Below are 22,458 nucleotides of genomic sequence, written 5' to 3'. Positions count from 1 at the left end.
TAAGCTAAGTATTATATCCATCTTCTCACATATTGACCATTTGTGTGTGTGTGTGTGTATGTGTGTATTTGTGTAGATTTCCAAATAATAAATGATTTACATGTAGCTCTTGCTTGAACAATTATTACTCATGAAGTTTTATAAGTTACTGGGGATATGCACTAATATTATCTGCTCCTCTCCGTGAATGCTTGACACCATTGCTATATTACCTGAGTGGAAATCAACATGGACAGGTCAGGTGAATTTTACAAGGTCTCCAGACAGTAGGTTAGAGAGCTGTTTGGGAATGTGTGTGTCTTTATTGAACGCTAATGATTTTCTCACTATATTAGACTGTCTCAAAACCTCAGCTCTAAAACCTATACTATCTCTGCCTTCCCACTCAAGGATAATCCTTCTGGGCAGAGAAGATGAACATCCAGATTGAGAAGCTCTTTTCTTTCTCCTACATGTTATAATATTGAATCTTTGTCCTCATCCAGCATGTCTCTCTCATTTCTGTGCTCATTAAAAATTTTTAAAAGGATTATTTTGTGGTCCATTTTGTTTTTATAGGTTTATATTATACTTTTTATTCTTTTCATTCTGAATTTAATTTATTTTTCAGTCTGCTTTACATAGCTCATATGATTTTTATATTTGAAAGCCCCCCAAAATCAATATAGTAGTCAAATGCTTTTAAAAAATATGTGTATATTTGTATTGATTTCAGAGAGAAAGGGAGATGGAGAGAGAGGAAACATCAATGAGAATCACTGATTTGCTGCCTCCTGCATGCCCCCTACTGAAGATTGAGCCCACAACCTGGGCATGTCAGTTTATTTGAGACAAACCGTCGACATATGCTGGGAAGCAGAACCTCAACAAATTGAGATGATGCTCTGGAGAATGGCGGGTTACATCTGTATTTATACATTGCAATCAAAGGAGGGACATAGGTGAATTACATGAAATTTATTGGTGACAGATTAAGGAGGTGGGATAAAGCAAAACTGGGAAAACCCCTGGGATTGGATAAAAAGTGAAATGATGGGCACATACTTAGGTGGGAGAAGGAACAATTAACATGACAATGAAGGAATTTGTGGTCTCTGTCCTGGTGCCCAGCACATTTGGTGTTCCCCAGGGGCTCCAGAAAAAGGGAAGTTACAAGTTACCCAGAAATTTCAAAGGTATGTTATCAAAGATGCAAAAAGACAGAATGGCTCAGTTAAGGTAAAGGTTGACCTTGTCAGTGAAGATACTGGCCTAGGATGTAACTGCCCATCATAACTGCGTTTATTTAAAGTTTAATTTCAGACTATCCTTTGTGGTTACTTTAGGTCTCTGAGTTTGCAAGACTGCCACGCAGGCCTCCCCTGAGCTTGTCAAGTCAGCATGGGGCTCCTTTCATCCACTATATATATATATATATATATATATATATATATATATATATATATACACACACACACACACACACACACACACACACACACACACACACACCGTATTTTTCGGACCATAAGACGCACCGGACCATAAGACGCACCAGGTTTTAGAGAAGGGAAATGAAGAAAAAAAGATTCTGAAACAAATAGTGTCCTAAAATATTTATGTGCATTAAAACCCAACATCACAGTCATAAACACATGTAATCAACCCTGTAAAGTAAACAGCAGCATTTAAAACCATTTAGAACCATTATTAACAAATACAGTCAGCAAAAGACGAAATGTACTGTAAAAAACAATAACGAGAGACTTCAGTAATAAATTAGAATAAAGTTGAAGATTTATGGTAAAGGTTCTGCTGAGATCTACAGTATGCCTACCCAGTAGTCAAGCACGGCAACAGAGGGGGGAGAGGAATGATTGGGGGAATAGACGCGGCATTCTTCCGGGCACGGAGTACGGGCCAGCAAGGAGTACAGGCGATGATTACGGTTTGGATTACGCAGTTACCCTACACCGCACCTGGGCTGACATGGAGATATGGCTGCAGCGAGGGCATGGAGGCTGACTACCATACATGGGAACTCCTCTACCACTCGGGGTTTACAGAGCGGGGCAGACACTCTGGGCACAGAGGAATGGACAGTGGCTGCAGCAAGCACACAGAGCCGGGCAAGCACACAGAGACCACACAGAGCCGGGCAAGTAAAAAAACTTTTTTTTTAAAGTATATGTGTAGGCTATATTTGGACCATAAGACGCAGGGACTTTTTCCCCCCACTTCTGGGGGAAAAAAAGTGCGTCTTATGGTCCGAAAAATACGGTATATACTTCTCAGCCATTTATTTCATTTTTTAATTATTTATTTTATTTTATTCATTATTATTATTTTTCCCACTGATCTTTTAGAGAGAGTAGAAGAGAGAGGGAAAGACAGAGAGAAACATCAATGTGAGAGAAATATATGGATTGGTTGTCTCCAGCATGCACCTCAACAAGGGCCCAGGCCAGGGAGTAGCCTGCAACCAAGGCACATGCCCTTGACCAGAATTGAACCTGGGACCCTTTGGTTCAAAGGCCAATGCTCTATCCGCTGAGCCAAACCAGCTAGGCCCATTTTTTTTTTTTCTAAGTGTAGCTTTAGTTTTCAGCAAAACTGAGGGGATTACCCCCCTCTCCCACAAATGCATGACTCTCCCATTATCAACACCCCCAACCAGAGAGGTTCATTTGTTACAGTTGATGAACCTACATTGACACATCATAATCACATATTGTCCAAAGTTTACATGAGGGTCACCGACCCTCTGTGCTCCACCTATTCATCTCTCACCCCCACCTTGGGCAACCACTGATCTCTTTACTGTCTGTGTGGCTTCCTTCTGGTTACATGGCTGCATATTCCATGAGTCATCTACCAACGGTAGAGTTTAGGGCTGATTGTATTTATTCTTTTGCACATTTGCTATTTTTTAAAATACAATTGTCATTATACAACTCATATTAAGAAAAAAATAAATGCTTTGGAAATAAATGCTCTATGATTTTTCTTGAAAGTATCTGTGGATTTTAATGAATAAGAAAGATTTGAATAGGAGAAGAAAAACATTAAAACAATAGGATGAAAGTTAGTTACTTCTTTCCTACTGTGAAATGGAGGTGAACTCAAAAGGCAGAGGCTTCCCTTGTTCAGCATGGAGAAAAATGAAAGGGAGTGAATAAGTTCTATGATTTCAAAACGAAGAATCAGGAAAGACAGAAAACAAAGTCACAAATACACATTATTCATTGAAGATAGAGTGGAAGAGAGAGGGTTTTTGAGAGTCATTGTTTCTAGCCCCCCTCTGTGGAGAAAGGTAATTCTTGGTAATGAACAGATTCTCCCCTGAGGAGATAATTGAGCCATTGAGCCATCAGGGAAAGATGGGCCACTGGTGTGGATTCAGCCTGGGGGAAGTGTATGAGAAGCACTTTAAAACTTTTAAGTGGAAATGTTAGATTTAGGGATGGAAGTAGCTATCTTGCCACTCACTTAATTACAAAAATCATGTGGCGTGGACTTGGACTTGGTGAGTAAGGTAAATCCAGGCAAGCCAAGAGACTCAAGTGAGAGTAAAGATATGGAATATGTAATTAAATTGTGGGAGGTGGCAGATGCTGTCAGGCTTCCACTTGTTACAAGGTAAACAAAAGAATAATGCAATAATGACTATAAAAAATAAAATGTTCAATGGCTTTTTTCCCCCCCACAGCAAATGGAAAGTCATCTGAAGCAATATCTGCCTTTTATTCCCTTTTTGCTGTTTCTTGCTTATATAACTATTTCTTTATTTGGGTTTATAAAGGATCGAGCAGCAGGCGGTTCAAATTGCACACATTGTAATGCAATTGTTAAAAAATAGAAACAGTTTACAAAATAAAAGACAATTTAACTGGTAAGAGGGGAAAACATCTTTCTAAGCTAATGTTATAAGAAATGAAATTTGATGACTTTCACTCTTCAGTGATGGAGTTTGCTGATGGAATGAGCAGGCTGTACTGAAATGCTAAAACTAAAGTCCCATTGATGTGAGGCCACTTTAACTGGCTCTTTAAGAGGCTAGAGGGAAACAAATGGAATTTGAACCATGTCATTGGGACTTAAGATCAGCACAGAAAACAAATATATGTATTTTTTCTTCTTAGATGAGGTTGAAAATGCATGAATGCATTCAAGACCCAGTTTTTCACTTAGAAGGCATCATAATAAGATGAACAAGGATTGGGCTTTAGGTTCAGACAGACTGTAGTTCAAGTCCTGATTCTGGTACTTACTAGTAGAAACTAAAGCAATCCACATAATCTGTTTGAGCCTGTGTCCCAATTTGCAGAAGGAGTATGGTGAGAGGCCACTTGCAAGATTGTGAGGATTAAAGAAGATAACCCATTTCTATAACATAGTAGAGTTTATCCAATAACTCAAAGGTCATTCAACAAATACTAATGTCTAGTCTTATTTCTAGACACTTCTCTTTTTTTATTGTCATGGAACACAGTGTAAAAAAAAAGAAACTAATCTATACACAAATAAAAGACAAATTAGGCTCTTTCTGATTAATTTGATCATCAATCTGGAATTAGTATGAAAGGAAAATCATATTAAAAAACCACTAATCTACCTTATTTTATATTTCTGTGAAGTTATTATTTTTTTCTATGCATATATACTGAGTGACCAGATTATTATGTGTTCAAAGATCATAATAATCTGGCCACTCAGTATATTTGCTTTAAAAATACAATCTCATGGAAAATATTTTTGATAAGTGGCCTTTTCTTGCTTATCAATGTCAATTATATTTTTCTGAATGAGTACATCTCCCATATAGTGGCTGTAATGGATATCCATTTTTATAAGGTCATCTGTGTGTGTGGGGGGGGGGGAGGGGTGGTGGGGGAGGTTTTCACATCTTCCCAATGTCCTCCTTGAGCACTGAGCTGTAATCATGGCAGCCATCGGGTTAGAGAAGCAAGGTCTGAACTTTTTGGCTCTCAAGACAACCAGGGCTTGAGGAGCCAAGATCCCATAGAAAAGTAGAAAGGTGAATCCACATCTGTATTGATTATTTCTTAAAATATTTATTGGTTCCTAATTGGCGTTGTGTAAAAGGTGAATAAATCAAATTGGCAATAACTGACAACCAGTGTTAAAAATCCATCAGAAACCTCAGTAGGCTCACTATGCTGGGCAGGGCCCTATTATACATGCCAGGAATTCAGTTAAGAAACCCAAACTAGACCAGGTCACCCCAACACTTAAATTCATCTCCAAATCATTTCAGTCTGATTAGGTCCAAACTATCCCGCTGGTAGTCTTTATTGGAGAAAGTTGAGTCCTTAGTGATTTAACAACACCATCCTATGTGTCTAACAATATCGGTATCAAATATTCAGTAAAATTACCAGGTTTGTCAAGAGGCTAAATAGCCAAATTCAATAGGGGAAAAACAAATATGTTTATGAATGGAGATTTTAATAATATAAATTAACTCTAATAAAAAATCAGATAGACAAAAATAATAGAAAGAACAATGACATGGTGGGTTTGGCTTCCAAAGATGCCATCTTCTAGTATTTCTGACTTCCACATGGTGGAAGAAACAACCAGTAAAAGAAAACTGTGGTACAGACAAGTTTCTGCCATCATTAAAATCTAAGTACAGTGTACCTGCCCAACAGTGAGCATACCACAGGTAATTCTCTTCTTATCCACCAGGGGGCAGTGAAGGATGGAAGAGGTGAGCTATGGTGGGAAGCAAGGCAGTTATCCTTACATAGCAAAGTTTGCCCTGCCTCTGCACACAACTTCAGTTTCTTAACTTTCCTTGTTGTTGAGATCACACACTCTGTCATGGTATGGAAAATATAACTACCAACTTTTATCTCTAAATTTAGGTCACCTCTAAATTTGCATGTGCCAAGTGAGTAATCTGGGCTACTACATGGCCAGATGGTGAGCCCACAGTTCTCCATCATTTCCCATCACTCTGCAAAAATTCTCCATGTGTCATGCCAATGTCCTGCTCCCTAGCTTGTCCTACATCCTGTGTTAATGGTGATATTTAAAACAATAATAACAAAAGTATTGAATATTCAGATAAATTTATTTTTGTTATTATCATTATTTATTGTAGTCACCTCACATCCTACTTCTCAAAAACCGGATGAGAACTAACCATATCTTCCATTAACAGTCATGTGAGACTTAGGGAGAAATTTTTTCAGGTCTCTGAAATTAGGAAGCATGGGAATTTAGAGCAAGAGGCTGGGAGGGATGAGGGTGGGAAGGTGGCTGCATCTCCTGGGACATCTCAGCAGATCTCCATGTCTTTGTGGCTATAAAAAATAAAGCAAAACAAACAAAATTCAGTTTTGAGTGTCCTGCCTTGAGACATGGCAAGGGCATAATTTGAATGTAAGACATGGACTTCAGATGAGCAAATGTAAGGCTCAGATGTGCAAAAGGGACATTTCTCTCCTTGGAAATTCAGGTCCCCGAGGAGATTAGTTGGAAGGAGGCATGCTCCATGGGAAACTGTGAGAAGTAATGTCTTCTTGAATGAAGGCACTGCATACAAACTCAGCAAACGCACAGAGTGGTGAGACTAAGTCTCTATAATAATAGGTAACACATTTGATGCTAAAGAAGATTAATGGAGTATTGCAGCCACTACTGCTTAAAATGAAGGGTTTTTAAACAACCAGAACAGCATGGAACTAAAAAAAAGTAAAAATCACAGCAGACATTATCTCTGTGGGACAGAGGAATTAACATGGTGAATAGCCGGGTAAGATGAACTGGATGCACGTGCTCGCTGACTACATCAGTGTGATCCCTGCTGTCGGTAGGATGGGATCCTATGCAGAAATAACTCAGGACCACAGATGTCCACAAAGATTGCCTGCAAGACCATTTTACAGGAAATTGAATAGTGTTCCACTCATTGCAGAAGCTATTTTTAACAGGGTTTTATTTTTCACTTGAGAGCAATGATTGTAGTGACTGATATTTTATTTTAGCGGGATCTCCACTTCTGTGTAATATTAGGAGGATGCAGAGTCCAGCCTCCAGGTATGAACACAGACAGAGTGGTGTCCTTTTACCCTAAGACCTTTAACAGCTAGACAGGAGCAGATGCCTGAGGTCTATCCAAATCCTGTTTCTACTGGAACTTCATACTTGTAGACTGCAGTTCAAAGAGGAGAGATGTATAGAAGGTGGTTAAAGGATTGTTTATCAACCTTGTCCAGTTTTGGTTACCACACATTGAAGAAATGTGCACAGTGAAAGTATCATTCTGACTAACATGTTTTAGCTAAAGATAGTAAGTTGTTCGGTTTCCTGCATCTTGTCTTTCTGTAGCTGAGTTTTGTTCCTAACATCTTCTATGAATGTTCTTCCAGCACTGAGACAATTAATTCATAATTTGTATTAAGGATAACAGATTTGATTTCTGCATTTTTTATTTCCAAGTCATGAGGGATCCTAATATATAAAAAGCCAGGGGCTATCATGACCTAAACAACCAGATGGATGACCAAACAGCAGGCTGCGTGGGGCAACCAGGTTGGCAGGGCAGTTAGTGAGGAACAACCAAACAACTGAACAGCAGGTGGTGTAGGGTGACCAGGCAAGCAGGGGGGACAGTTGGGGATGACCAGGCAAGCAGGGGGGCAGATAGGGGCAATAAGGCTGGCAGGCAGAGGTTGTTAGGGGTGATCAGGCTGGCAGGGGATCAGTTACGGGTGATCAGGCAGGCAGACAGATGAGCAGTTAGGAGCCAGCAGTCCGAAATTGTGAGAGGGATGTCCCAGATTGAAGAGGGTGCAGCCTAGGCTGGGGGGACCCCACCCATGCACAATTTCATGCACCAGGCCTCTAGTATAGAAATAAATATCGCCGAAACCAGATTGGCTCAATGATAGAGCGTCGGCTTGGGGACTGACAGGTCCCGGGTTTGATTCTGGTCAAGGGCATGTACCTTGGTTGCGGGCATATCCCCAGTAGGAAGTGTGTAAGAGGCAGCCATCGATGTTTCTAACTCTCTATCTCTTTCCCTTCCTCTCTGTACAAAATCAATAAAATATATTTAAAAAAAGAAATAAATATCAATGATATAATATCAACATTGTATGAAAGGGTCAGTACTCACAATTGAGTAAATTTTTCTGCCATTCTTGGCTTAGTGGTTTCTTTAGTCAGGATCAGCTATTGTTTGTTTTTATATCGAAGGCATATTTGCTATCTCTGATTTCTCATTTATGCCTTCTAATTGTGAATTTCCTCATCCTGTGCACTGCTTGGCCTGATACTGAATCACAAGAGTGGGCAACTGGCACCCTAGCTGGGTAGCTCAGTTGGTTTAAGCATTCTCCCAATGTGTCAAGGTTGCATGTTGGATCCCCACTCATAGCACATACAAGAATCAACCAATGAATGCATAAATAAGTGGAACAACAAATTGATGTCTTTGTCTTCTTTCCTCTCTCTCTAAAATCAATAATTAATTTTTTAAAATTAAAAACAAAGAGTGGGCAGCTGATATTGATTGACCAATAAATGTTTACATGTACCCTCACAAAGTTTTAATTAATCAGAAATCTACCCATTTATCTAGTCATTACTATCTTATAATAAAACATTTTGGACATGACTTCCTATCATCACATAGAGACTTCTCTAATTCTTTTTCATAGTAAAAGCAAATTTTCAAATTGTTGTTTGTCAATCAGCTTTAATTTTGTAATTCAATTTTTTCTATAAAAATAATTTAAAAATGTTACATTTAATATATCAAAACATTTTTTCTTAAAATATATTTTTATTGATTTCAGAGGGAAAAAGGAGAGGGAGAGAGATATAGAAACATTAATTATAAGAGAGAATCATTGATCAGCTGCCTCTTGCATGTCTCCTACTGTTTTTACCAATTCTGCTTTTGTCATATAGTAAGTGTACAGATTTTGAGTATATATTTGCTCTCTCATTCTCTCTATCTCTGTCTTTCTCTTTCTCTGTATCTCTCTATATATGTGTACATATATATATATATATATATATATATAATAGTTATTCAAATGGAAAATAATATAATAATTAATAAATGATAATATAAGAATAACCTGTGTTTTGCAGACTCACAACTGTAAAACCAATTTTGCCCAACCTTGTATATATAACATTGAGTTATTCATCAATTTGTACTCAAGTACCAAGCTATTTTTATTGTATGAAATTTCACTATGTGGTAGGGCTAGACTCTGATTAAACTTTTTTACACTTTAAATTACATTGGCTATATTTCTTCAGAAGTTTGATTGACTAATTTATTATACTGCTGGGGCTTTGTTTTTTATTTTTGGAGTTATTCTTTTTTTGAGGACTTTTCAATTTATTCAATGGTAATAGGATTGCTTACTTTTTCTTTTCCCTTATATAAATCTTACAATTTATTTTTTTTTCCAGGAAAATTACCTCTTTACTTATGTGTTCTCCTTAACCTGCATATATTTGATTAAACTAGTCATACAATTTCTTCTATAGCTGTGTTATCATCATTCCTGATATTGCATATTTATAGCTTATTATCTTAATTAGTCTAGTTTGTATGTTTCTCCTAAAGAAGCACACTAGCTGACACTGGCCCAACTGCCATATGCTACATATTCATTTCTCCAGCTAATGGCTGTATCTGGCCTCTGTAGCCTGTTTCGCTGGCCAGGAATATTAAAGAGTTATCATCTTTAGAAAACAGCCTCGAACAATGACTGAGAGTAATGGTGCATAAGCCCTCCAGCTCCCTGGCCCCTCAGCAGGGAGAAGAGGAGTTAATCCAGAGTTGTGGGCTCCATGCTGATTCCCCAAGTTGGTGAAGCTCCAATTGATCACTTAATTGATTTGTTTTTATTTTTTTGTTGTTTACTTCCCCTCTCTCTTACTGGGATTTTCTTTACCTCATACCAAAACTAATAGCATTACATTCTTTAACTCAGGGATTTTTTAGTATCTTTATTATCAATAGTCAATACAGGCAGGGAGATTTTAAGGCCACAAAACAACACCTGTTATATACATAACACCCAATTTTTTTTTTAGTTCTATGCTTTCCTTTATTCTTTTATCATCTAATTTTATATAATCAAATAATACGTTTATTGTTTTATATTTTTGAACTTTATATAAATAGTATCACACATTTTGTAATCTCTCTTACTTTATTGCTGAACATTGTACTCTTGACATTAATTAATGTTATTGGGTGTATTACTTTTTATTTTCACAGAAAATTACATTGAATGAATACAGCACAATGTATTCTTCATTTGCTGTTGATGAACATGTAGGTTATTTCTGCTTCATTGATTAATTTATTTATTCTGTGTCATTATTAACTACTAGAGGCCCAGTGCACAGATTCATGAACGAGTGGGGTCCCTTGGCCTAGCCTGTAGCTCTCTAACATTCCCCGAGGGGTTCTGGATTGCAAGAGGGTGCAAGCCAGGCCAAGGGACCCCATTGGTGCATGACTGGGGCCAGGAGGGCTCCATGGTGTGTCCGGCCCATCTCACCCAGTCCCCAGTAGCAAGGTAACCTACCACACGGAGCATTTTCCCCCTAATGAATAACATTTAAATCTCAACACCTTCCATCAAAAAGTCTTTTGATTTTCTTTAGTTTTAGTACTATTTGTTTGTCCATAGTTGGCTGTGACTCTGCTGTAACTTCCTTTACTCCAGGACCCAAGCTGATGGAATGTACTTAAAAAAACATTGCCAACCTAATAGCAAAGAAAAAAATATCAACATGCTGGCACTTCAAGCTTCTATTTGGAAATTACACAAGGCCATTACATTCATGTTTCATTCGTAAAAGTCAGTCTCTTGGTGAAGCCTCAGGAAGTGATATTTTTCTCTAGGAGGCATTTGAATTTGAATTTTCCTGAGTAGAGGATGAGTGAAGAATGTTCCAACTTTTAGTTTCCCTTCCCATGTTATCCTTGTGCAGGTCATTGCTTATTTTTCTTTTTAATTTTGTTGCTATTTTAATATTATTGGTAATTGTTGTTCTCAACTGGAAGTTTTATGTGGTGCACTTTTTTATTCTCAAAGACTATGGTTTATATTTTCATTTTCTATATATTGTAGTACTGTAAGATATCACACACAGCAATTCTTTATTTGATGAGCTTTAATTCATCAAAAATTCCTATTACTTGTGCTGTATGTGTTTTGTTTAAAAAATCATTACTTTCTTCAAAAATTGTTAGCCAGTATAATGGAGTGATTGTATACCCTGAAGGACCATGCTACTACAAAACAACTAAGGCCTGGATCAAACATACAGAGGCATGGAAACACATTTCTCATAAGCAAGGGGTTGGATGGGGTGGAAAGAAAATAACCAAAAACTTATATGCATAATGCATTGCCCATGGACACAGGCAATAGTGTGGTGAAGGCCTGGAGTGTGACAGGATCTGGTTGGAGGAGGGCAGTGTGGGGGAAGAGGAAAGGCATGAACATATGTAATAATCTCAACAATAAAGATTTAAAAAATAAAATAGAAATAGTCATAAATGAAATGTTAAGAATATAAAATATCTAGTTATAAGAGATTAAAAAAAACACACACTTCAGAACATCATCTTCCACATGATATGAAGGATGAAGATGGTATATGGATATGATTACTCCTGCCTAGAACTAAAGAAAAAAATTGGAAATACAGTAAAAATAGAGAAAGTATCTGTTTGTAGACAACAATGAGAACTGGGAAGAAAATGGGGAAGTCTTGTGAAAGTGAGTTGACTGATACAGACATTCAGAGTAGAATCTCTTGATTCTAAATGAGGAAAATAGAGAGAAAATATGAACTTGGCACTCATCAAGGTCTACTGCTCAGGAACAGAGATACCCACAGAGTTTTTGACAGGAATTCAGAAAGCCTAAAAAATATGGCTTACTTTTCAAAAATAAAATTGGAGAGTTCTAGAGCTGCATATGGTAGAAGGCTGAAAAGTTGGTAAGAATCACAGCAGACATTTTTAGGAGGATCTTGGCATGATCACCTAGATTGGAGGCAGATCCTAGGGGTATAGGTTAACCTGTCAACTTTCAGTCAGCAAAGTCTCTGATGGAATTGAAGTAACCAGACTTGATTTGTATCGCTGGTAGAGCAAAGAGTTAATCATTTGTGTGTGTGTGTGTGTGTGTGTGTGTGTGTGTGTGTGTGGAGGTTGGAGATATATCATAATCTAAGGCTTTTGTACTTACTTTCAAAGTGAAAATGAGGTGAGGTAAATCAATTGCAAAAAGCAATTTAGTACTTGAATCAAGAAATCATAAGCTCCTGATGAAAGAATAGAAATATTTGAGGATAGTTTGTCTTCTATTTATGCTCTGTGTTTGTTTTTTCTTCCTTTTGTGTCCCTCGTTTTTGTACAGACATATGGAATTGCTTCTGGGCACAAGTCATCCATAAAATATAATATTCTCCGTTTATTAAGCATTTAGTAGGCTGGATGCTTTATAGTTATTTTATTCTTTAATCTAAACTAAACTCCAAGAATAACAGATTAGCACTCAACCCCTTCCCCTCCATTTAAAGATGGTGAGATTATAATAATTGTTGTGAGAATGGAGGTTTCCCTGGTGTACACAGAATTAGCTTCAGACCTTTTTGAATCCCAGTCTGATATTAAAATTTGTTTCAGATAAGGAATGTGTTACACTGCAGCATTTGCATTTCCTACCAATAGAGCACTTAAGAAGCACTTAAGAAATGCATACCTTTTTAAATTTTTAATCTTTTGGAATAACTGTTAACTAGATTGAATTTTTTGTTTGCTTGTTTGTTCAATCAATACAATGTAACTTCCTGTGTTGTGAAATTGGTGGAGGACAGAATTGGGCTGTAGGTTGCCCTGCAATGCATTGAAAAATTATCATATGGGTTGTTTCTCATTATTCAGGCACCTACTGAGAGAAATAATGAACCTATGGAAGTAGGACTTTGCCAACTCACAAGGTCAATCCGAGATACTCAATAATTTAGTACAAGAATTGATGCCCATCTCTAAGAATTTGTGCTTCAAACAGATTGGAGACTTCCTCCTGGGGAAGCACATGGGGTGTGAGATAGTTTGGAGCTGCAGGTATGGAGCGATGATCTGATGAAGGCAGATCCAAGTTATGGCCTAGTGAATTCCTTGTGTATGACCACTTCTGTCTTTACCCATGAACAGAAACAAATGAACGTGTCAAAGTAAGGTAATTGTGCACATTTAGCAGAGAGCATATTGAAATCAATCATTTTCTTTCATGTGACAGTGTAGCCTGAGTGTCTGTGGGCCAAATTTCCTGCTTGATCAATGTTTTCTTGATGGATGATAAGCTTTTACAGAGAAGTATCATGACAATAAAGGAGACATTTACTAATGTGTTTCATATGACCTGTGCTAGAAATGATGCTGATACAATGACAACCTGCTGGATTAGATCAAGAGAAGGGCTTAGAAGTGATAGACTAGTCCTAATGTTCTCTCAAGAACTCTCATATTTCAATGATGCTTCAAAAGTCTCATCTTCATGAGGAATTGCAGGGTTATGAGGGAGATAGGGTGCAACATAATTTGAGGATGATATTTCCACAGTGTATCCCTTCTCCCTTCTCTCAGTGCAATGGATATCCAAGGTGTAGATACTTATCCTCAGATTCTTATGCAGAAAATCAACATTCTTTTGTTTTAATTTTAATTTATTGTTTAAAGTATTACAAATAGTAGTATGTATGTCTCCCCTTTCCCCCCATTGACCTTTCCCCTGCCTCTCCTTCCCTCCTCTCCCCCAAACATGCCTCCCTCACCCCCCACAGTGTCTTGTGTCTATTAGTTATGCTTATATGAATGCACACAAGTCCTTTGGTTGATCTCTTACCTTCACCCGCCAACGCTCACCTGCCTTCCCTCTTTTGTTTCACTGTTCGATGCTTCTCTGCCTCTGTATCCATTTTTGTTCATCAGTTTATAATGTTCTTTATTATCCATAAATGAGTGAGATCATGTGATATTTTTCTTTCAACATCTTGATGTCTATGATGGTGCCATGTGGTCAGAAGGGCAAGGCCCAGAAGCTCCTCTTGTCTACATTTCTAGGAGTATTCTATTCTACAATGTATTTCCTCCATAATCCCCCTAATCAGATTACCCATTGGAGAGCTATTAAAAAGCTACTGAAATTAGGTGAATGGGAGGAAAATAGGTGCAGTGAGCCCAGTGATATACAATATTGGGGGAAAGTAGGCTTACAGTTGTTTGTATGGAAAATAACACAATGATAAATAAACAATAATATAAGAATAAACTGTTTTGCATACTCAACTGCAAACTTACTTTTGCCCAACCCTATATTAATGAGATTAGTAAGGTTGAGTGATGGCTCCTTTTGCTGGAGACAGTTGGGAAGAGAAATTTAAGAGAGAAGGTTAGAATGGGGGTAGGGTGGGAATGAGGGATAAGAGAGAAGAAACTGAAATAGATATAAAGTTATAAAGACTTGGTTAAAATGTGACTGGAACAAGGATACTGAAGTGCATTTAGTATAGTTCAGTCACTGAGAAGACATAATATGACCTATGGAGGTATGGGATAACAAACAGAAACAACCAGGATATCACTTCTGCTACGTACAGGCTATGAAACTTTGGAAAACCAGGCAACGTCTGCCAGAAAGTAATAGAAGATAGCAGTGTTGGTAGAAAGATCTCCTTGGAAAGCAAAATATCAATATTCAAACCTAGGCTTCACACATTCTATTGATTTTAATCTAGAAATTAGGAATGATCGTAACTACCTAACTGAGTTGTTGAAAGTTTATAGTGCCTATCCTATCTAATAAAAGAGTAATATGCAAATTGACCATCATTCCAACACACAAGGTGGCCACCCCCATGTGGTCAAAGATGGCTGCCCTCATGTGGACATAAGATTACCGCCACAAAATGACCTGCAGGGGAGGGCAGTTGTGGGTGATCAGGCCATCAGGGGATGGCAGTTGGGAAGGACCAGGTCTGAAGGAAGGGCAGTTGGTGGGGACCCAAACCAGCAGAAGAGGACAATTAGAGGGGACCAGGCCTGTAGGGGAGGGCAGTTGGAGTGACCAGGCCTGTAGGGGAGGGCAGTTAGGGGCAATCGGACAAGCATGGGAGCAGTTAGGCATCAATCAGGCTGGTAGGAGAGTGGTTAGGGGGTGATCAGTCTGGCAGGCAGACAGGCGAGTGGTTGGGAACCAGCTGTCCTGTATTGTGAGAGGGATGTCTAACTGCCTGATTAGGCCCAATTCCACCAGTATTGGACCTAATGGGCAGTACAACATCCCTCAAGGGGTCCCAAATTGGAGAGAGTGCAGGCTAGGCTGAGTGCCCCCCCCCCCCATGCATGAATTTTGTGCACCCGGGCCTCTAGTTATGTAATAAATAGTCAACATGTATTAAGTACATTATTTGCTTTAGATTCTCTAACCATACATTTTTAATGAATGGCAATGCTTGCTCTGCCCAACTTGAAGGATAGTTCAGAAAAATCACATGATGTGATGGGTAAGAAAGCTTTCAGACTAAGGGATTATAATTTCCTGGCATACAAACACATATTGTTCAGCTAAAACTATTCTGCACTATTAAGTAGGAAAGCAGGAAATGGAATCAAGTACTACTCTTCTGTCTCCTCTATTAAATATGTTCATTTTCATTTTATTAAAGACCAGCATTTTCTACTTAAGTCTCTACATTTGAGTTGTATGAAATTGGACCAATACTGTTTTCACAGAGTTAAAACTCACTGGAAAATCCATGTGCTGGTTGGGAGCCTCTGTTTCTGAAGAGTGTACAGAGAAGTTTTGATAAAAATTCTCTTTGTGAAAACATCAAGTTACTCCTCAAAGTGCCCTAGTTGCATATTGTAGTGATGGGAAGACACTTGCAGCATTCATGATAATTGCTGGTATAAAGCAAAGGAATATCCATGGCCAGGTTGCTATGCTCATCATTTCATATTTTTAGTTGATCTAATTCTCATATAGAATATTCTAATTACACATATATGTAAATAGTGCATAAATTAGTAAGTGATTGGCATCAGGCTATAGACTTACGGAGCAAGGGTTAGGTCCAAGTTTGTTTGGACCCAATCCTGTCTCCTCAGACAGATTTTCATGATGTCTATGATGATGCTGGTTCCTGTGTCCTCCATTTTCCAATAATTCCTCTTCGTAGAAACATAGACACAAAGAATTACATTAAATTATTTAACATGTTTAATTTGAAAGAACAAAGGTATTTAGTAAATACCTACTTTGCCTTTTTTTCTTTTTTTTAAAATCTAACTTGTCATTCTACAAAGTTTGCAAAAACAGCAAGGACTTTTACTTTCCCACCCATTTGGGAACATGTTGCTGATGTGCCACATCACCCTCACTTTATTGTGTATTTCTTGCAATACAAGGGATTCTCTTAAATAATCTGATAGGACCGTAAACCTCAGGAAATTAACATTGACATCACTGCCATCTAATCTTCAGACCCTGTTCAAGTTTTTCCAATAAACCCAATAATACCCTGCATAGAAAAATAAGTCTGTCTGGCTTCACCCACTGAATTTAGTTGTTTCTCTTCAGTCTCATTAGATATGAAGCTATTCCTCAGCTTTCTTTGACTCTCATGACCTTTTCTCTCCACTTCTGAAGACAACAGGTCAGCTTTGTGTGGAGTTGTTTATTTTTAAGGATTCAATTCTTTGGGTTTGTCTAATATTCCCTCAGTCTATGTACCTTTAACAGGAATATCACAGTTGTGCTGTGTTCTCCTCCCAACCTATTCTGTGGCATACAATTTGATTTGACCCATTACTGGTGATGTTAAATTTGATCATTTGATGAATGTGGTCTCTGCTTAGCTTCCCTGCTGAAAAGTTATGATTTAAAAGCTTAATTAACCCCCAAGTTTATCTCATTTTTGCCTCAAATGATATGAGGTAGATTTTATTGTTAAAAATTAAGAAACATGTTTAAAGAGAGTTGGTGTCTTTCCCAGTGTCATGTGGCCACTAAGCAGTCTGTGATATTGTGAATCATCAATGTCACTGAGATGATGAAAGATGGCCTACCCTGAAAAAAAATAATTCTTATTACCAGTTCGGAAGGGGCTGGACAGAGAGGAAGAACAGTGCTATTGCTAGAGTAGAAATTTCCCCTTAGTTCCTGGGAGCATAACGAAGAGTCAGAAATGGATCCTACTCCTTTCAATGCTTTGGCTCTTTGAAACCAAGAAGTAAGAACCATGATTAAAAGGAAGATTTGGGAAGTACATGAAGTATGACTTGGGAGAGCTGCATTTCAGCAAAGTCTCTATCATCATCTGATTATGAGATATTGGGAAGGCAGACAAACTTCCATGGTAATATTTAAATAGTATTATAGAAGTGTATACAAGACCAAGAAGATGTTCAAGAAACTGTGGCTTTGTTACTATTTATTGAAGTAAATAGTATCTCATTTAAAATGGAACATGCCGTCATAATGATGGATGTTCTGTAGCAGAGTGATTAAAAATAAGCAGTTAAGCCCTATCAGGTTTGACTCAGTGGATAAAGTTGGCCTGCAGACCCAAAGGTCCCAAGTTCAATTCCAGTCAAGGCTACATACTTTGGTTGCAGGCTCCTCCCTGGCACAGACTCTGGTCAGAGCTCCTGCAGGAGGCAACCAATCAATGTGTTCCTTTCACATGGATGTTTCTCTGTCTTTCCATTTCTCTAAATATCAATGGAAAAAATGCCCTCAGGTGAGGATTAATTTTTAAAAAATGAAAAGAATATGCAGTTGAAAGTCAAAGTCAAGTTGAAATCTAGGTTTGATCAGGTAATGTGTATGCAATCTTAACCTCACTACACAATCCACCTATATTAATTTCTAAATCATAGGCACTTGGGAAAGATACAATGTACTTGAAACATATAAGCCCCTTACATATAATAAATATTATTACCTATTTTTATTACATCTTTAGGTGAAACTTGAGTTGGGAGTATGAGTTGGGAGAGCTGCATGATTATTTTTAATATTTTTGTAAGAATTAGGAAATCTACATATGCAACTTTTGCCACACAACAACACCCACACAACAACATCCTGAAAGGTGAACACTCTGTGTCTATGATTTTGAATCTTCATAAACTCAAGTAAAGCCACACCATGGATCAAGTTCTCTGGTATAAAGAAAAGCAACAATAAAAGCTGAGAGCAGACACAGGGATCTAGTTGTCCTATATAAAAAGCCTGTTTGTGCACTCCACAGAACAATTGCCTCATATGGAGTTATCCTTCACTCCCAAATCTCTGACCTTGAAACAAAACAATCTACAAACACATAAACAAAGAGCTTAGGAACATGCCTAAGATGTTTATCTTTCATTCTTCTCACAACCTACAGAAAGGGGATGGTTTTTTTTTTTTTTGAAAATGCTTGCTTGTGAACTATTAAAGAAACCTGTAAATTTTAAATTAGTAAGGCAACATGCTTAAGTAAGGAGACAGAGAGAGAGCCCTTGAGTTCAATGAGCTGATTTTCTGGAAAACAAACCAAAACTGTGTCAAAGAGAATGCATTCTTGATGACTGCAGAAACTATTTTAAAGTGAAAACATTCAAATGGAATTTTAACTCAAGAAGTTCACACCCAAGAGTTATCTGCTCTGTTTTAGAAAAAAAAAAAATAGACTGACTTGTCATGTACTTCTAACAAATAACAAACATTTATTGAAAATCTGCTATGTGTTTCGGAGCCTGAATAGATGATGAAAGTATTAAAACATATCCTGTATGATACCATTAATATGTGGAATCTAAAAATCCAAAATGGTAAAAATAGAATAAAAAGGTGGTTACCTGGCCTGCAGGGAGTATACCAGTAGGATTGTGTTACAGTCATCACACTTGCTAGAGACTAGATCTTAATTATTCCAACCACAAAAAAGTGCTAATTATGTGATATGATAGAGGTGTTATTGCTACATAGCAATAATATTACAATATATAAATATATCAATCAGCATATTGTAACACCTTATATTTATTCAATGTTATATGTAAAATACATTTCAGTTTAGAAATCAAGAATAAATAATTCAGTGGAGCAGATTTTAAGGTTGCTGGAGTCAGTGATAAACCCATGGGGAATGATGGCAATCATCACTCTTAAACCTCACTCCAGTTAATAAAATCATCTCCTTCTTCATGGTCACTCTCCTATTATGGCCACCGCCAACCCTCACAATAACAAAAAACTAGCTTCTTGCTGAAACCAGTTTGGCTCAGTGGATAGAGCATTGGCCTTTGGACTGAAGGGTCCCAGGTTCAATTCCAGTCAAGGGCATGTGCCTTGGTTGCGGGCACATCCCCAATGGGGGGGTGTGCAGGAGGCAGCTGATTGATGCTTCTCTCTCATCTATGTTTCTATTTATCTTTCTCCCTTCCTCTCTTTAAAAAGTCAATAAAATATATATAAAAACAACAACAACAACAACAACAAACTGGCTTCTGGCTTACATGGTCGCAATTCTTACTTCATCGGCGTCCACAACTTGAATCCATGTATCGTTGGAAAGCTATGGCCTACAATCCCCCTTGGAGATGCATCTTCTCCTCTTTCTGCTCCCATAGCGCCATTGAGTCACTGCCTTAGAGACTTTCATTTTCTGCATCACAATATGTATTTTTTACTTGTCTCTCCCAGAATCTCATTAATTCCTTGAAAGGAAGAATTGTAAAGGTCAGTGATTCCTATTCCAGAAGAATTTCAAGGCTATATCAAGTACATAATAAGTCAGTTTTGACTAAATGAACTACCATGTAAATGTAGGAACTGGGACTAAAATCTGGTAATTGAAATCTTGAGTTTACTATCCCTCCTACAATGCAGTTGTCTCAACCATTCTAGACTTAAGGGCAAAATTGCAAGACACACAAGATTTTAAAACACCATATTATATTATATAAATGCAAGGCTGCATTTATTATTAGACTTGAATGACACACACTGTGTCTGGTATAAGTGAAGTCAAGGGGGAGGCAGAAGGAATCTGGGTTTTGGAATTAAAGTGACAGCAGTTTGCTCCATCACTCACTAATTATTGTAGCATTTGCAAGGCAGTAAAATTAATTTAAACCTTGGTTTCTTCATCTGAAACACTCATAATTTCTCCCTCAGAGCATTCATGTGACAAAAAAGGGAAAATTCAAACTAAACTTCTTGGCTCAGTGCACAAAAACAGCAGGTGCTTGATCTTTGTGTTTGCTGACTTTCTCCTTTTTGGCAGTGGTAAAAGAGGATTTTATTTATTATTTATTTATTTTTGTCTTTCCTACTTGTGTGCTCTTTCCCCTGAAATCACCAGTCTCTTCACTGCTTCTGATCTATTTAATATTTTTGTTCAGGGCCAGAATTAAATATTTGACCACGAATATTGAGACCTGCTAATAAATCAATGCATACACTTTTTGGAAAGATTCAAAGTTCTCCAACTTTGCCCATGTTGATTTTCAATCCCAACTCTCCAATCTTACTGACTCTCACCAGAGTGATACCCTCCTCTTTCCTCTTACACCTACAGAAGGATTCTCATGTAGAGGGTATAGTTTGGCCTTCGGTACAAACAGAATTCTAGCCTTGTATAATAAATATTGTGCTTTTTATTGTTTTTAATTACAGGGTGTTGTTATTGATCTTTAAATAAGCATAGGATTTGAAGTCAAAACACCTGGGCATGTCTTCTGGCTCTATGCTAAGTATACCCACTGGTTGATATTTTAGTGTGTAACATTTGAGCTTCTGTTTTCCCATCTGCTGCAATAAGAATAATGATGTCTAAATCAGAGGTTATTCTGACAACTCAAAGAGAGGACATTCTTGAAAATGCCTCAAGTACTTGGCTGGCCATAAACATGAGTGGAATCTTATTTATGGTGTACTTCCTGTAGACAGTGATGTGTGTGGTAACTACAAATCCAATTCTACCCTCTACTTCATACGCACACCTGTGTCTTGATATTTTGGAGAGACAGGAATCATCAGTGGGCTCCATTATACCTGTTCCATGGAACCCAGAAGTCTGGCTTGAAGTTCACAACTTATGGGAAGATGAATATAACACAGGGAATGGCCGGAGGTGTAAGTTTTATTCTCCTTATCATCTCCTAGTTTAGGGAATGACATATCCATATGTTTATGCATTTGCAGGTACAAAGAGAGGTATCATGTGAGCAGTGATTATCTTGCAGGCCATTTCTCCCAGCATCATGGGAGTTCTATTGAAGATGGCACTCTGTAAAATTAGCCTAAAGCAGTTTGCCCTAGGCAGCTGCTATCATGCAGCTTACATCTTCCCCTTTACTGCCACCCTCTGTAAAGATAATGCACTAGATTCTTCAAAGATATTAATATTCCTAGAAACATGTACTACCTGACCTTCTCATAAAGGGAGAATGCTGTCTTTTCTAGGACAAATATTTGACAGCTGGTTTGGATTACCAATGAAGCTTGAGAAAGCCTTGGACAAAATTTTACTGAAGACAAGGTCATTTTCCTAGCCAAGGAGTGAAGTGGGTCTATTTATTTTTCTCAAATACATCCCTTAATGTGAAAAAATAAGCTTTGTTGGGTAAATTCCAGCCTGGAAAATAGTAGATACTTTTTGAGTTACTTAGTCCTTAACTCCTAGAAGACTAGGGCATGCATATCTATCCCCTTTGTTATCCACTTTTATTTTCAAATATAATATGCTATATTCTTTATCAGACCTAACACATAACCTCTCATAATTTGGCAAATAAACCTACTGATATTAAAGTGAATATGTACACTGCATGCACATATATCAACATGCATACACAAATGGACTTGTACATAGACTTGACTATAAACTGGCGCCAAATATTGTAGGATATATGCAAACTTATAATAAACATGTTGCTGCCCCTCAAATTTCAGTGAGTTACTGGTGTACCACACATTGTGATTTAAGTAAATTTAGAAGTTACTTTTAAAATAGCCAAATAAAATGAAAATTGTCAGCTCACTCTGCTTTCAAAAAAATTGTTGGGTCTAGTGATACCTTCCCATGCTCTTCTACCTTCATAAGCACAAAACTTAATAACTAAAATAAATAGTCAAAAGTAAGTATTTTCAAAAAACAGTTTATTGCATTGTCAAAGACTGTATTTTCCTGTACGTGTCCTACTGACTCTCTTAAAATTATTTCACTTATCATGGATATGCAAAATGAATAAAAATTAAATGAATAGGTTAAAGCAAACAATAATGATAACAAAAGCACTTTCATACATAAGGTAGATTATGTGGTAAATAGATTTAAATAATCACATGAAAACATAAATGCTTCCTATCCTCTACTTCCCCAGTTCCCACCTATACATCA

The sequence above is a fragment of the Pipistrellus hanaki genome (assembly GCF_964339955.1).
Source record: "Pipistrellus hanaki genome assembly, chromosome: 1".
Lineage (NCBI taxonomy): Eukaryota > Metazoa > Chordata > Mammalia > Chiroptera > Vespertilionidae > Pipistrellus > Pipistrellus hanaki.
The sequence above is the reverse complement of the archived record's forward strand: the minus strand, read 5'-3'. Positions refer to the sequence as shown.